The following is an 18,581-nucleotide window of genomic DNA, read 5'->3' as shown; positions in this document are numbered from 1 at the left end:
CAAGCATTGATTCCTAATGCGATATCAGATCATTTTCCAATCAATTTTCACATCACAAGGAAATCACCAATCGTATTAGATTATTAAAATACTCCGACACCGAAATCACTATCAAACCAGTAATTAATTAATTAATTCACCATTAATACAAACCAGACGACGAATCATACAGATACAGATATTTATTATGTTGACTTGGTTGGTGAGTTTACAGAATCTGAGTTGAAAGTCGCTGTATTTGCACATTTTTTTTAAATATCCTGGAAGTGATATGCTTACTGCAGAAATATTTAAAAGTTCTTTGGACATAATATCTCATTTTCCACTAAATTTCTATAACAAATTATTTAACGATGGCGTCTTTCCAGAGACCTGGGGTCATGGTATCATTGTTCCAATATTCGAAGGCGGGGCTTATGCGGCAAAGAACTTAATAATGTATTAGTGAAAATATACTCAAATTTACTCGTAAACAGACTAATAAAGAGGTTGGATAAGCATAATAAATTTTGTGACAACCAGTTCAGTTCACAAAACAATAAATCGACTACTGACTGCATATTTGTATTAAGCCCGTTTATCACAAAAACTCTTGATAATAATAATAATAATAATAATTTATACGTAGTATTTTTATACTGGGAGATAATGTTTGTACGGATTGATAGGGTTTTATTGTGGAGAAAACTATTGTCGAATGTTAGCACACAATTTCTTAATAGCATGCAAGCTATGTATTTTGTTGTTAAGTCATACATTAGATATAGAGTTACTTTGTCTCCTCCATTTAATTCCAACAAAGGTGTAAAAAAAGGAGACCCGGCCAGTAGCATTTTGCGTCTCTTCATTCTTAAAGGCATACTAGATAATACCAATAGAATCCTAAATGGTATTCTAGAAGTCGATGACATAAAGGAATTTCAATAAGTTGTTTGCTGATGACGCGGAAGTTTTTGCAAATGATCCTAAAACTCTACATCGATGTTAGCCGATATCGAATAATATTGTAACTCATGGGGATGGCGTCTAAACGTAAATGAAACGAAAATAATGAGTTTCGAGAATGGTCGTCATACTGTTTATGGCATTCACACATATTACTCAAAGATTAATGCAGTTTCCTCTCTCAAATATTTAGGTGGGCATCTTTTTTTTAAATAGGAACTGGCATCACACTCAGCAATGTGTTGATCAACATGCATCGTGGTCACTCCATGTTTTTCTGTTGTTTTCAATACAAGTAGTCTCAGCTGGAGTTTTCAGTTTGTGAAGCTACAATTGTATTGGCTTCTAAATAGATATACAGATGAAAAAATAGTCTGCCAACTTTTACCAAAAGCGCAGTTGATACAAATACTTATTCCATCGGCACATATTATATTTTAAAAATCTTACTTGTGCTATTTGCAAACGCAATTGGCAAATTTTATGTTGACCACGGAAATATGCCGTGCTTATATCATAAACATCGCTAAGTACCACTCAAAAATCTTTGTTGACAATTCCGCTCAAAGTCTTTAACACCTACGTAAAGAGTATTTCTATCAGGTGTATTATCTTTGACAATACCATTTGGAACATTAATTTCTTAAGTATTGACAATTCTCAGTCTTTCCTGAAAAGGAAAAGAATTTCTCAACATAAGAATGGTAGGTATAATCGGAAGGTCGGAAATTGTTTTATCTGAAAAACAATAATTGTGAAACCAACAACATTAACTAAAGTATTGTTTTGTACCAGGAAACAACCTAATAGTTTTCTCAGCGTACATAGCTGCGTATATAATTAAAGCAAATGTTCGAACATTCAGCTTCAAGATCAAGAAAACGTTTGAAAAATGGGATAACCGGTAAGTTGTTAATTTCCAAATATATATTTATTTAGATTTATAAAACATTTAATAAAATATTAAACATTTATTTGCCAACTTTTTCTAGTTCAAAGTGAAGTGTTTGAAGTGTTCTAGTTTGATCAAGCGGAAGTAACTACAAAGGATTTTAAAAGTAGTTCTGAAAGTTGATATTTTCACTCGATATTTTGAAGTGAAAATTGATATTTTAACTTTTGTTATTTCACTAATAAAACCCAATATTTCATCGAAAAGCCTGAAAGAAAGTATAGTTATTATTGAAATGTATCATTAAATGCACGTTTTTGAAGTATTAAATTGATAATAAGTTAAGATAATAAGTACATACATATGCAAGGATATTTGTTTTTCATAAAGCTGTGTTTCTTTTAATAGGTCACCAATTGATTCATCAAGATGTTAGGGTTTCTGTGAATTAACTTGTCGGAAAATTCAAATAAGAGTATTAATTATCTCCAGATGTTTGTTTGACATACCACTTCGTTATTCTACGTTTAATTTCCCATTCACATAATATTGAGCATGGTCTGAAGTAGACGACATTTCAGATTTTCTACTTTAGAATAAATTCTTTGACCTTATCTAGTATCAAAAAAGAAATCGAACGAAACAGCATTTTCCGTAGGCCCATGTTCCAACCTGCCATAAGCGCAAGGAGAGAAACTTAAAGACAAGCTTTTTAAAGAAGCAGTATATGATGGAGTCATTTGCATGCTGTATTTATGCCAAACGTTCTGAATAAAGGAAGTTTGACATGAATGCCCACATCGTTTTTGAACACAAAGTATTTTTCTTTTAATGGGCCACCAATTGAATCATGATGAATCATCATGATGTCTGGGTTTCTGTGAATTAACTTGTCGGAAAAATCCATAAAACGTATTAATTATTTCGAGATGTTTGTTTGACATGCCACTTCGTTATTCTAAGTTTAATTTCCCATTCACATAGCACTAGGCATGGTCTAAAGTAGAAGGCATTATAGAGCTACTTTAGATAAGTTCTTTAAAATCAAATTTTATAGAGACCCATGTTCCAACTTGCCTCAAGCGCACGATGCGAAACTTAAAGACAAGCATTTTAAAGTATTTAAAGTTCCATTGTCAAAATTTTATTTGCTAAATTCCGCTTTTTCTTGTTGTTGGGTTTTCGAGACTGAAAATCGAATACATGCTAGACAAAACCATGTAGTTTTGCGTTTTTCAAGTTGTGGGTTATTGCCTGCTTCTTGGTTGTGTTTTCGCATGACATAATTATACTTTTTTCGCCCCCCAAACCTTCCAACATGAAATAACAGAAATCCGCCGCAGTGTATACTTCTTTTTGTTTCACAGTGACATTTTGATGTATTAATCCCTCATATATTTGTAAGAGGGAATTGTAAAGGTTGAGGACGATGAGGGAACAGGCTTATTTGCCTCAATTCATCTTTTTAAACTCATTTGGCTTTCCCAGATGAGGTTTAGTTCAATAACGATGAATAGAGAAGTTTTTATAGACAGGAGCAGTAGTGGCCGTGAAACGACAAGGTTTTTGTTTGGTGACATTAGGATCTGAGCCAAATGACAAACAGACTCACACAGTTAATAGTTAAACCAGTAAACAATTTACATCCTTTTTCAAAAGTTCTCACAAGTTCATCTTAATAGTTAATGTAATAATATAGACCATTCGGAATTATATTGATACATTGAACAATTAAAAGTGCAACACGAATGTTTTACTTCAAGTTTCATTTTTAAACCGGATCGCTGTTTACAACTTGTTTATTGTGACAAATTATATACTGTACCTCTGTTTTCTATAATATTACTCCATGGTTTAATTGATTTTTCCACGACAGCAAATAGCGAATGTCCAAACTTCATTATACCTATTGTATGCGACTATTACCGTGTTCTGTGTTAACAAAGAAGACAGTATAAATGGCTCGCATGAGAACCTCCAGATCAATAAGTGTAAATATCTTACAGAATGTGTTTTAATTTAGCTACATTCGGCCCCGTATTGGTTCGGACTGCGATCAAATACCATTTGTTTCCTCAGCTATGAACTACCTTTTGATTCCTTGTTAATCAAGTGAACAGTATGGTATGTCTTCTCGGCAGTCGAATTAAGCCTGCATTCTCGTGATATTGTTTTACCTAATGAATTTAAGCAATCACACGACATATTAGTGATTTGAGTCGAGAACTGTCATTGAATTCACTAATAAATGGCTATGGTTTTCTTGAGATGTTTGTTTGACATGCAACTTTGTTATTCTACAATTAACGTGTTATTGACGACTTACGGATCATTGTATGGGATTAGAGATATTTGATTCTTTTAGCTGCAGACAAATGTTCTTTGCTCACATTTGGTAACAATCGGAACCAAGTGAGATTGCATTTCACAATAGGTGCCACACTAACTCAAACAGGGAAAACACTGTTTGTTATGTTTCACTGTTTTGAAATTTAAGAATACTCTCACTTCCAAAACAAACGCGTGCGGGACACAATTTAAACGACGTCATTTTCGAGATGACGTGACGTTCGTATACAATTATGCACATTTTCCCGCTTTACTACGTTATATTGTCGTTTTATATACAATTTAGGCATGTAACATACAGAAAACATGTTTTTGTTGTAAGATTGCAAAATATTTTACCGCGCTAACAAGTAAATACTAGTATAGTGTTTGATGCTCACGCAGTGTAATATAATGTGATGTTTCCAGAAAACAATCAGTTATCCTTTATTTCGTTAGCTTTATCTTTTTATTAGTTTTGGTATCTTTGTTGATATTTTACCTGCAACATTAAGATTGTTGTATTATAATGCACGCAATTCGCCTGTTTTGATATGTATAAATGACTATTGTGTCTCATATAGACTGGTGCGAGCGAACTAGTTCAAGATGAACCGACATTCCCATATCATTTTATACAGTAAAGTAGCAGAAATGATGGCATCTATCCTTATCAAATAGTTCAAGCAACGGAGCAGACGCCAGTAGCCTTACACCACTTGGAAGTGTGAGGTTTGGAACACGGAAACTGGTTTAAAATCCCAGTGGCCTCCTGTTTTGTGACCGTTCCAAGTCGGGTTCCATCTGTTATAAATAGATGTGTGGTCTCTCTGTGTAGTTAGTATGGTATATTGGTATATTTTCAGCCCTAACCTTGTCCCTTCAAACAGTGTCTTTTTATGTGTTTGGCTACTGGTTTTCTCCTTGTTTTTATTCTCTTGGTATATGAGATAGGAAACATCTCCGTGGTATCAACATCAAGTATTTTATTCCAAGATGATAACTCAGTTTTATTCTTTCCTATGGCATGATGAATAGGACTTGCATAAATGTATGGAACCATTGTTAAGTGGCGGCTGCAGACAGAAAGAAGGGGTGATTTATGAGGGGGATCTGTCCTGAGGAACGTTGTTTTTCATTTTGTGCTCATGTATTTACTTCCTGACCATCTATGTCGATATTTATATGAAAAACTACAGAAACAAGTACAGAAGTCGAAAATTTAAACATAAACCCCGTTTAATGGCACTGTGTCAACGCCTCAGACATATAACACAAAACAAACAATCACAATTGAGACACATGGAACAATAGCACAATTCTTCACAAACAACACACTGAGCATTGCAATATGTATTTTGATACAGAGGTGATGTTAGAGACACTTTTCTTATATTTTTTTTCGAACATATGTGTTCTGTGCAATATCCTTTGTGATGACTGTGCCTTTATAGAAAAGAATAGTATAACGTATGTGGTAACATGTTATTTTAAACTGTTACAAAAATCATATACGCTGTTGCAATTCAATCTAGTCGATTGACTTCACCGTTACACAATAATAATGCGGCAAGCTCAGTAGATAACTAGTTAAGGAACATCCTATTAGAGGCACAATGCAGGAGGACATATTTTGGATTCAAGAAATCTTTATATACGCTAGTTTTGTTTCCATTACTCATTCTCTCAATTTTATAGCATTAAATTGTTTTCAGATGTATTGTTTAGTCATTAATTATATGATGGGAACATATTTAAATTTATAATCCAAGATGTTTAAAGGAATCGAACTACTAAATATCACATTTACAAAATGAAATAAAGCACGCACACAAATACTTCGTCTACAAAAGATAACCTTTTTATCTTGCAGACAAATATCGCCAATGTCTAACAGTTTTTTGTGACATTTGATGTTTTTGACTCTCCAATAATTGTTACCGACCATTGCAAGCGTTTTTGCTAGACATTGCTGATAAATGAACTATTAAATTTGCTTTTTCTTCTTTAAAACTACTGTAAAATGTGTCTTCAAATGATGTTGTATCCAATAATGTTGCAGACAGACCTAGCTGTTTCCCTTAAGCCGACTTTTGTATTAAAGTGACGCTCGTGTTTAAAATCAATACATTCACATGTATAACACAGATGAATTGTGAGAGATAATGTTTTTAACTACCTACTAAATAATGCATTTTAATGGAAAACATTTATTACTGATAACAATATTGTAACCGTAATAGCTGAAAACTCACAAATATTAGTTCCCTGGTGGGTCCTATAAAGATTTATTGTGATCAACTATCGTCAACTATCGTCTCATAATGAAGAAATACCGTGTTTTCTGTACCTTTGTTTCAAATTAAACACGGTATCCTTCATAATAATCATTGTTTTCGATATTTGTTCATCCTTTTTTGTAAATGAAAACAATTGTAATGATTGTGGTACATCTTATTTGGAAGTAAGAGTGCATCTTTAACATCTTTAAGCATATTATTCCACCAATTGGTTTTCCGGCCGGATACTTATTATTATTATTATTATTTAGAAATCAGTTTTATGTATTTTGTGAATTAGTGCTTGATAGTATAGGGACATTCGCCCATTTTATTTGTTTATTATTATAATTAAATGTATGTTTTGCGTTTGTCTAAACGCGTTTTCATTGTTTTGTAGACAACTGTCGCTAATGTCCAATACGTTTTTTGTGTGTCTTTTCTTCGTCTGGAACGGTTTCTTTGTATGTTTTATTTGAAACTTTTCAATACAATAAAAAGGACATATTATCCTAAGGCGGCAGAAATTACTTTTCTTTACAGTGACAGTTGTTGTATCGTTCTCAACGATGTCTGTGAGAGGCATGTTGCTAAGATTGTAACTAGATATTGGGTGATGAATGAACTAGCAAATTTGCTTCTTCTTATTTATGTACTGTACAATGTGTCTGCTGTTTGCATTTGCTTCCAATAATGATTGTTTTTATTTAATAATGTGAGGATTGAGTACTTTCTCTAACGTAATACATGTAGATGCTGATATTGAAAGATTGAAAACATATGAGTTATCATGACATTGCGTGTTTTGTTCTTTGTTTTATCAGGTATATTTGCTAGTAAACAATATCACAGTATGTCATTCTGCAATCTGCATTGAAGGGTGGTCCAGATGCATTTGGCCATTGAATACTTATTTGAAATACAAGGAAGCCTAATAAGACAAACTGGGTGGAATATCTGGAATTCATGACATTTTTAGGGCAATTTATCTGCCAATTAATCTGTTTATTAGCCGGTCTGTGCGGTTTCCTACAGAAATGCACTCCCAGCCATGGTTAATTACTCATAACCATTCCCACGCTCACACTTTTTAGTTCCTTCACAATACAAATAGAAATAGGAATTCACTGTGTGCAACATTATCTGTGAATCCTAGCACCGGCGTAAACGGAAATATAATGTAAAAAAATATCACGTTCTACATAAAAGAGATAGAACCTTAACGGCCAGTTTCTCAATTGTTCATTTAATCCAAACTAGTTTTATAATTTATTAACTAAGGGTATAACATGTCAAACCTATCTACAAGGAAACATGAGCAACCGGCCATGATTGCGCTTCCATCTGTTGATATTTTATTTGTTTACCCCTTCATATCTAAGGTCGAAGGTCCACACGGCATCATATATATTTATGCGTGATGCTTTCTGAGAAAGTATCCTTGCTTTTGTACTGAAGACGTATTAATACCTCATTTAAGAGCATCGATTTCATTTATTGTATTTATTTAACGTTTTGATATAATTATAACTGGTTCAGTGAACATTGCATGTTGCCTCAGTGTTCGGCCAAATGGGCTTTGTTTTGTCCGTTTTAGGCATATGTGCCGTTAATACCGCCGCGGTATGTTTAGATTTCCCTGACCGCATAACTCCAACTGAAATACTGTCAGATTATGTCCCCCATGGTAGACTAAGTTCACAACCAATCCTCTTTAAATTGTAACTTTCGTGGACGGAATTAAATTCATTTGAACCATCACAATGAGATAATATGGATCCTTTGAATAAGCACACGAATCATACGCCTGTTACCAATTGATACCAGATTTCCTCCCTCTTATGAAAAACATGAAATACAATATAATAAAACTAGAATAAAAGGTTAGACTATTTTGTAGTAAATGTTTCACTCGTGCACCTTTCAACAACCATAGCTCTGTCTCTGTGTCATTTTTGTCGAGAACTTAAGTCCGCCACTTGATTGACCTTAATACCTGGATTTCTGTAAATTAATTTTGTGGAAAAAATTCTAATGTTTTTTATTTTCTTCAGATTTTTGTTTGACAGGTCATTATCCTACGTTTTATAACACAATTACGTAAACGAATAAAAGAGCATAGTCTTAATTACAGAGCGGTTTGAGTTGTTAGTTTAATGACGGATGGATAGTGTATCTTATTCAAGCATGATTAAATAGAACAGTATAGCATTATATAAATGCATTCGATTGTTTTATTACCCATGACATGAAGCTATTTTTCAAAGGTTAAAGCTAAATTCAGTCGTACTTGTTACACTTGTTAAAGGCAATAACTAATGCTTTCAAATGTCAGAGTTGGTTTAAGTGCTAATCACTTCACATGTTTCATCTCTTTTAAGGGCATTGATGATTGATATTATTTTTCAGAAGATAATTTCCCAAAAGGACACAGTCGTATTACATATCTGAATTATATTACACTTCTGGGAGAAACTCGGCGATACGTATCGGACTTATATCAACTGTAGTTGTCAACAATATTTAACACTAGATGTGTAAATAAGGTTATCAGATTCAGCTCGAGTGGTCTTCAGAAATAAATCCTGTTACAGATGTGCATTATTACACAAAATACTTTTGCTGCGGATTTCTATTTGTATAGCTTTAATGGCTTCTTTATGATAAAAAACAAATAAAAGTTATGTCCAATGCTTCCTTTTACATTTCTTCACAAATAAATAATAATTGGCCGATAATAGTTTAAATTATCAAAATGCAAATCTTTGGTTTCCACTTTAAACAAACCAGAAACAAAACAAAAAACGGAAACCATTATATATGGTAGAAGAGTTTTAGGATTTTATGAATGTTTTCCAATCTTCATATACTGTTCATTACATTTTATTTTAAAAGACAATGAAACTGTAGAAAACAATTTAAGACAGTACTCTTAGACAGATATTTCTATTGTATATCTGCGCTATAAAGATAAACACTGATATCCTGTTATTCGAGAATTCTCCTTTATGGATTATAAGTCCAACACTACGGCACATTTATGAATTATATTTAAATATTTCTGTTTTTAATTGCGTCTGTTTTGTAAGCGAACATCTTGTAATGATTATGCTAAAGGTTATAAAACGACTGGTGTTGAGGTGTAACCTTGAATGTGGAATTGAGCGGGGAAAACTCCAAAATATATACATATATTTAGATACCTCAACAACGTATATAGGTATTAAACTGTATACACGGGAAGGTCACATTTTGTTTATGATTTAATACGATTCAGACTGACAGTCCGGGAAATTTACAACTGACCCTCGTACATTCACAGTATTTGATGCTTTTTTTGGCTAAAATGTTCAAGTAAAACACGATTAATTTAAAAAAAAAAACAGAGAATATGGAAAAAGTTCATACTTTTTGTTCAGTATGTCTCTTATTTATGTTATAGTTAGATGACATGAATTAAAATTTTAATGATTAAGAATTGGCGGAAGGACCCTTCTGAGGTAGTACTCTAAAATGATTTAGATGGCTCACTCCGCCCATTCTTAATTAATAAGGTTTTAATTCATGTCATTTAACTATTACATAAGTAAAACAACCCTACAGAAGCATCAGGTTGAGTTAACATTAAAGGCCTGACCACCCAGCCGTTGATGTGAGACAGATCTAGGAACTTGTGTCTCAGCAGCCAAGCTGTTTACATCAACATGTACGTAAAACAATGAATACACAGATAATTTATGCAGTATCACTGATATTGTAGTCTTTTTACGACGAGTCCTGAGTGAACACAATAATGTTCTTGATAATAATCTTCATCGTTTGCTCCCTCAAGACCGCTGGTGTTTCCCTTGATAGCCAGTGTCTAATGTCCAAACTCAATCATAACTAAGTATCTTTTTTTGTGTGTGTTGTTTGTTTTATTGAGAAAATGTGTTCCCACTGGATATTGTTTATTATATTGTCTAGAACATCAAATTGATTAAATTACATTCGGAGCAGTTAACCTTGTATATTACTGTTCCATATGATTTGTTTTGTCAGCTATGGGAGCTTTGCCTTTTCACCGCATATTCGCATACACATCAAATAAACGGTTGATGTGACAGGAATCGTCTACACACTCCAACTAAATTCTCTTCGGATCCGTGAATACTGTTCCAGTCAATGGACAAATATCTATCCGATTTATGCATTTTAATTCTTGTTTATTCAAAAAAAACTGTCCGTAGATATTTCAGACAATATTAAGTCGAGTACATTATTTAAAAACCCTTTAAATAGTTGCTTCATTTATTGGGGCCTTATTTATGTTACTTTGACCCGTCATTGAAAAATCCTAAGAGTCTAATCCCTAGAAACCTCCGAAGAATCAACCTTGGACAAACGTAAATGAATTAATAACGTAAGATTTTAACTAACATTAATGAAAAAAAATCTAGTGGACAATAATCAGAAAAAAATACAGTCTAAGTCGAGCCGCTGAGCTTTTCTTGTGTGTGATTCATTGCAACCGAATTAAAGTGATAGTGGTCGGCCTCAATTTCACCGGGGAGACAATTCATTTTGCTCTTCTCTGGGATGTGTTATGTCACTCATCGTTGTTAAACATGCAATTATTGCTGGGTGTAAATTAATATCTTTATATATCGCATTTACTGATGAGGGTAAATTCCCCATAGCCTTCTTAATACCTCATTAAAATGTCCTGGGAATTGTGTAGTGTCAAGTAATAACGCAGCCTATTGGCGCAGGTAGAGCCTAAAATCGCCTTCAACCTCCTCTGAATAAAATACTTAATAAGATACTTCACTAGACTGAGACTTTAATTTGTTACGTTGCACTTACTAGATATTTTGTAAGAACGAGACAAGATTTAATGTCTTCCATTCATTACCAGGTACCGCTTCTAAGTTGCCCTTCATTGACACCGACCAGTTACCAATTCTAAGTTGCCCTTCAGTGACACCGACCAGTTACCGCTTCTAAGTTGCCCTTCATTGACACCGACCAGGTGCCGCTTCAAATTCACCCTTCATTGACCCCGACCAGGTACCGCTTCCATTAGTTCACGATGCGCCTATGATTCAATTATAAGATTCATCATTCTGCTTGTGATGCGGAGAAATATACTGAAGATTTCCATAATTGTGCATTCTTGGGAAAGAACAATTCTACGCTATATCAGACAATGTCCAAGGGGCGGGCAATTAGCTGGATGATTAAACTACAACAAAATGGATTATACCAAGCGTATAACTCATATTGTAAAATTCGTAACGTTTTAAATGTCATTGTGATTTCATTGTACAAGTGTGTATGTTAGGGTGGCGATGGCGATGGCCACTGGAAGACTGTCACCATTCTTGTGGCATTCTATATTACAGTACAGGTATGTATGTTAGGGTGGGGATAACGATGGCCACTAAGCCGCTCTCACCGTCCTTGTCCCAATATATAATTTCCAATGTCATTGTGATTTCATTGTGCACGTGTGTATGTTAGGGTGGCGATGGCCACTGGAAGACTGTCACCATTCTTGTGGCATTCTATAATATTACAGTACAGGTATGTATGTTAGGGTGGGGATAACGATGGCCACTAAGCCGCTCTCACCGTCCTTGTCCCAATATATAATATCCAATGTCATTGTGATTTCATTGTACAAGTGTGTATGTTAGGGTGGCGATGGCGATGGGCACTGGACGATTATCACCATCCTTGTCTCCTTATATAATATTAGAGTAGGTTTTAGCTCTATATTTCCATTATATCATTTTTGACACGCTGGTTTTCTCTCTTAAGAAGACCGTGCGTTACACAATGTGTTAATATAATACATTCTGTGTTTTCTCTTGCAATTGTCAGCCGCTATTAGGGTTGAACATTTTTTCCATTCGTTATTCAAATCAAAATGTATCTAAACCCATTTGTTTATTAAATGACATCATAAAAAAAAAAATTATTCAGCCGGACGCCACTATCTGATTTAATCGGATGTTATGTCTGCAATTCAACGTTTGCAAAATATTCTGAAATATTGGGGAAAAAAATCAACGAATTTCCCTTGAAACATATTAATCTGAAATTTCTTGTTTTACAGCACAAAATGGTGTGTCTCATCAACAAGCGTTCTAAAACTAAATATAAGATATAGAGTTTGAATTGATGTTACGTGAGTTTCACGAATTAAATTTGCAAAATCAAATTCACTTGTTTTAACTGACATACTAGTATACAGATATAGGTTTTGCAATAGATATCATAATTCATCGGAAATATCTAATCTAAAATTGTTCGTTGAATTCTGGCCTTATGGTAACACCAAAAACACAAGACAAGCAGAACACCAGCGTATTAAAACATTCGGACAGAAACTAAATAGCTCAAACCTACTGTGATATTATATAAATGGACAAGGATGGTGACAATCGTCCAGTTGCCATCGCTATCGCCACCCTAACATACACAATTGTACGATGAAGTCACAATAATATTCAAAACGTTACGAATTTTACAATGTGAGTTTGTCCTAGGTTAAATTACCAGCTTACGTTATAAATATAGCCTAGAATTTCTAACGAGCCGTCATTAAAGGTCCATAATTACCAAGGTTGAGAAGTTGAGAACAATTTATTAGGGTTAACGGAGACAGGGGTTATAAACTGGTAGTTCATTTGGAGAGCATTTTGGCATTTGTATGTACTTAATACCACGGCCTGTGGTTAAAGATTAAAGACATGATGCTTTATGTTGAATTCTATTACCTGTTTATGTAATCCGTGCGACATACTCTGAACTCGCAGGTAACATCATTGTAAAATCATTCTCTAAATATACAAATGTTCTTATGGTTACTAAAAACAATTTAGAAATTTAAACTAGTTTGTTCTGTTGAGCAAAGCCACCATTCATGTTTTAAAAGATAGAAGATGCGTTATGTGTTCCAATACAGGATTAAAGTATCAGTTTGGGTATTCGGATCGTCAATGTACATAGTTTACATTACAGTGTTGTTGTCATTAGGTTCTTTAAACCATTCAAACTTGAAATATAATATTTATTTATACAGGTTTTTTTATTTCTTCTGAGAGAAAAAAACAAGAGTAAAACTCCAAAGTTCAATGAATTTGACAATCGTATCAGCATAAAATGCAGTTTAAATTCCCACATTGCTAGACAGGCATGTCAACTTTATTTCACTAGAGACTAAGCGATTTGATTTGAAACAGAACTATTTACCCAAAGTGTTTGTAATTTGTGAAATTCAAGAAAAATATGATGAATTCCGAGAGTCTTTGTGATTTTTTTTAACCTAATGCGAAATTTTCTTCCAAATTGACATTTTAAAGGAGTCGAATGGGGCAGGGTTCTTTATTTCATTCTAAAATCAACAACAGAAAAACTGAAAATGACAACAAGTTAATTTCTGATCAATTCCTGTTACAAAACAAAAGAAAAGTTTATTTCTGATCACTGTAAAACATGACACGTTCAAGCGTCTATTTGACAGATGACAAGGTCTAATTACAGACCCTTGCAACAGTGCTCATGACAAGATTGGCCGTTTGCGATGCAGTGACGTTAAGAAAGCAAATTAACCATTCGACGTCTATAATTTAAGACGCTGAAAAGTGTAAGCACTGTTACTTCTTTTCTCGATGATAAAATAGTAAATCGCTCCTACCAGCTTTTCATTATAATATGTCTTATTTTAACACTTTTCCGGAAAATTTGGGAAAGTGTTAGGTTGGCTGTCTGTGCTTGGGTGGAAACCACAATATTATCAATGGCATTACGCTGATACTTGTATATTGTTGTTTTGTTTTGTACAACTGTGTCTCTTGTGTAGTGTTTGATTGGTCCTGGTCGTTAATATTTCGAACAGGATCATTGTAAATATGTAAGCTTTAGGGTTCTTTTCCTAAAGTTTCAATTGTTGTAGCGCACCGAAGGTCTTGTATAATGTATTGGCAGCAACAAATTGCAAATGTTCGTTGATAGTTGTGTATTGGTTGTTGTGCCTTAAACTTTGTTTATTTGAACATGATCTTTGTAAATGTGTAGGCTCGTGGGCTTTTACCTATTTTTTCGATTGTTGTAGCACTGAAGGTCTTGTATAACTTATTTGCAGCAGCAAGTGGCAAATATATGTTGATAATTGTGTAATGGTTGTTGTCTTGTAAAACTTTGTCTCTTGTTTGGTCTTGATCGTTGTTACTTAGAACAGGATCTTTGTTAATTTGTAGTCATGTTGGTTTTCCCTAAAGTTTTTGTTGCTTAAAAATGCATTCTTACTCCCAAATAAGTTTACAACAATTATTATAATTGTTTCAATATACCAAAATGTGTTAATAAATGTCGGAAACAATGTTTTTATGAGGGATACCGAGCTTAATTTCAAAGAAAGATGCAGAAAACACTGTATTTCTATCTTATGTGACGATAGTAGATCGCAGTAAATAGTTTAGCACTACCAATCGTTTAATATTTTTTGCGTTTACAGCTTTTAAATACCCGGTTCCAAACTTGTTATCAGTAACTATTATTTTCCATTACTGCATTATTTAGGAAGTAGTTAAAGATTTATCAGTCACAATTTATGTGAATGTATTGATTTTGAATAAGAGTGTCACTTTAAGCATTGTAATGTACATTTTACTTTAGCTGGTCTATTGTAGTTGATTCTAGGAAAATGGACAGTTCATTGCAACCGTTTAGTACAACATTTATAGAGATGCGGGATATGATTTAAATAAATATTTATGCAAATAGCTACAGAAACATGCTCAGTATAAAAGAGTTTAAACATAAACCCAGTTTAGTGGCAATGGGCAAACGCCAAATACATAGAACACAAAATCACAAACAAGAGACATAGAACAGCACAAAACTCTACAAACAGCACAGTGCATAAATACTATATATATATAAATAATTGGTATGTTTATCAAGAATTGTTAGGTACCGTCTTGGAACGGTCAGTAATATGCAAATTTACTGGGAGTTTAAACCAGTTTATGTGCACAAACCTCACTCTTATCCCAACAATCCTTAATAAAGATAAAACGCAAAAGACATACACAATCCTGCCAAAATAGGGAAATAAACAACATAACTAAATACTGTTTGGTTATTATAAAGGTTTTCTTTTCTTTTTTTTGAACATTCGAGGACACTTTCTCTTAGTAAGGGAATCTTTACCTTTGTTCCTTAAAGGCTGGCGCGTTTCTAATGTGTTTATGAACATTTTAGATACATATAATTGTGATAGTGAAAAATGCCAAGAGCTGAAATAAATTCTTATGTCAGCCAATATATTGCATTAAGTGTGCATCCTTTCGTACACCTATTTCAGTCCAACTTAAGCTCTGGTCAAGAGTTAGTTATATTTTTGCTAATTGAATACAGTAAAGATAAACCTTTCAATTATAATACATAATTACATATCATGGTAATCACTGTTACTTGTTCTTTTTATCCCTGTAGTATAATCTTATAAACATATGTTTTCAAAAAATGATTGTTTTGAAAAAGACTGGCCCAAACACTTGCTGCTTACTTCAGATGATGTTATTGATTGGCTCCCGATAAACACTTGTCAATTATTATGTTCCGTTTCGGCCACTCTAAACTGGTGTTTCTTGCACATAGTGTTTTCAAAACGTGCTGAAAATATGTGTTTATTTTTTATCGAACGCTCCTTTTCACCACAAAAAGTCTCTTACAAATCACGAAAGACTGAAACAGTTATATAAAATGAATATGTAATGGAAAAATCATTTTTCTATTTTGGTTTCTATTCAGCCAAAATTCGAACAACATACGTATAAACGGGTTTGGCCTGAAATAGGATGTTGTTCGCGAATTGTAATAACACATATAAGGACAGTTGGAGTGTTTACGGCAGTTGGAGTATTGTCTCTCCACAAGTGCTTTATTGGTTTCTTAAAATTAACAAGTAAACATCGTCTCTATTCACCTTTTAAATATTCTTTTTCCATGAATAACTTTAATGAAGGAGTATTAAGTCGTATTAAATATATAATTAATTTGACTTTTATGACTTGGTGATATTACCACAAAAAGTACCGAGACGAGCCCATACTACACGCAGCGGTTACTTCCTGTCGTTGCAGAGTAATCACTGCCGTGACTCATATCAAGGGATGAGGATCAAACTCTACATTATGGCATTCAAAATGGCATTGAAAACCAAGGTTTATTTCAAATGTGTTTTTGTTTTGTTTTATTTTTAACTTTAGAAAAAGAACGTTAATTGAAATTGTCTTGAAGACAACAAGATATACAACCAAGGTTCACTCTCGAACTACCACAGTCAATCTCATTTTCAAAAACAGCTTTTATCAAGTACCAAGCCATGCGAAAATATGATGAACTATTAGATAATATATATCACTTATGTACGTCCTTAAACTATTCTTATTCAAAGAAATATGGAATAACAAATGCATGTACAATGTTTTGGTTCAAGAGGTTTCCGTAGATCAATTCAAGAGTACTTAAAGCATCTTAGGAAAACAAATAAGGACAGAAAAACCTTAGTGTTTTACAACACAATTACTTCAGTATCTCTAGATGGGTAGTTTCCTCAACTATTTCCCTTGAAAAATCTGTACAAATAAGATGTTTGTATATACTTGTATATTTCCTGAATCGTGATTGTTATGAACACTTAAAACTTAGAATAAACTTAATGAATTACAAAAAAAACATTACTTAAACAATGCATACTTTGCTCATAAAAGATCTTATGACTGAAGTGGATGTTAAAGAGTAATGGACAGGAAATGAAGGTCCTTAGGACATGAAACAAACGTGAGCCGTGGTGTCTTTTGAATGGCCACTTAGCATGTGACAATCTATTACCGAAAGTATTGACTTTCCTATTCCTAGAATTTCCTGTTCTAAGAAGACGATCAAACAACTGTATAAAGGTCGACTATGAATGAATTCACCCTGTTCAGTCTAATAGACAAAATAATACTAAATACTATGGAAACTGCCCACTAGCCTAAACTTTGACTATGACTTTGATTAAATGCAAAGGATAAGAGCCTTTCATTTTTTTTCAGAGCATATTGCTTAAGATAAAATTTATCTTCATATCAACAATCAAACTGGTGCGACCAGTGAGGAACGAAATTGAAGTTGGTACTGCTAATGTTGGTTTAGGTAAGTGTGCCATTTATATATATATATAAACTATTGAACTGCTTGAAAACGATATTTAAGACATGAAGATCAAAACCATATATTAAGATCCTAGTTACAAATCTGTATCGGCCATGTAGTTTCAATTGTATCATTGGTAAAATGGTGTCATATAAAAGGCAACCTCCATGCACCTTTATTCCGTTAAACTTCATTGTTGCCTTCATCAAACAACTTTAACACAACGTTTTGAAACAAAATGACAATGATAAGCTACATAAATATATTACGTTTCACGCCAAGCTCGATGCACAGCTATCAAACTATTATACGTGCATGTGATATTTAAATGTATATTTAAATACATATGGCGATTTCCCCTGTTACCTTTCACACATCCTTGTGGGATAGATACACCTCATATTTGAATACTGCATACTACCTCCCCCCCCCCCCACACACACACACAATCATCCCAAAATATATAAAAAAATATTATCCATGTGAACTCATCATTTTAACATGTTAGAAACAAAAATATGTGAATAAAACCAGTTAGATGGACTAAAGTTAGCTGATATTTTAACATTTTTTGGGTGGCGGTCCTAAAGCAACATATCACTTTGACCTTTATTTCCAGTTTATCATTGGAGGGAGCACAGGCTCTAAGTTGCGCCCCCTCTAACGTGAATTTATGATTTCGCCCCTGAAATACACTTTACAAAACATACCAGCCAGTCAAAACAAAAACGGAAGATAATGTTTAACTTTAATTTAATCATTTGTTGATTGCGTACATCCTTTAAATGTTTACAAATCAATATAAATCGCGGTACTTAATTTGTGTCGTCACTTAGTTTAAGAGACTCTAGAAGTCCTCCTTTAATTAGGTACCGTTAGTTTGAACTCGAAAATAAAAGTTTTTCCTTTAATCAACTAGAAGATATTTTATTAACTGTGCATTA

General features: G+C 33.5%; 1 protein-coding gene across 1 annotated transcript in view; it reads right to left on the bottom strand.

Moving 5' to 3' along the window:
• The window catches only part of LOC128236091 (uncharacterized), a 33,010-nt gene that overhangs the window by 2,901 nt on the left and 11,528 nt on the right, over positions 1–18,581 (bottom strand). The gene's annotated exons all lie outside the window — the stretch shown is intronic.

The sequence above is a fragment of the Mya arenaria genome, chromosome 5 (assembly GCF_026914265.1).
Source record: "Mya arenaria isolate MELC-2E11 chromosome 5, ASM2691426v1".
Classification (NCBI taxonomy): domain Eukaryota; kingdom Metazoa; phylum Mollusca; class Bivalvia; order Myida; family Myidae; genus Mya; species Mya arenaria.
The sequence above is the reverse complement of the archived record's forward strand: the minus strand, read 5'-3'. Positions and strand labels throughout refer to the sequence as shown.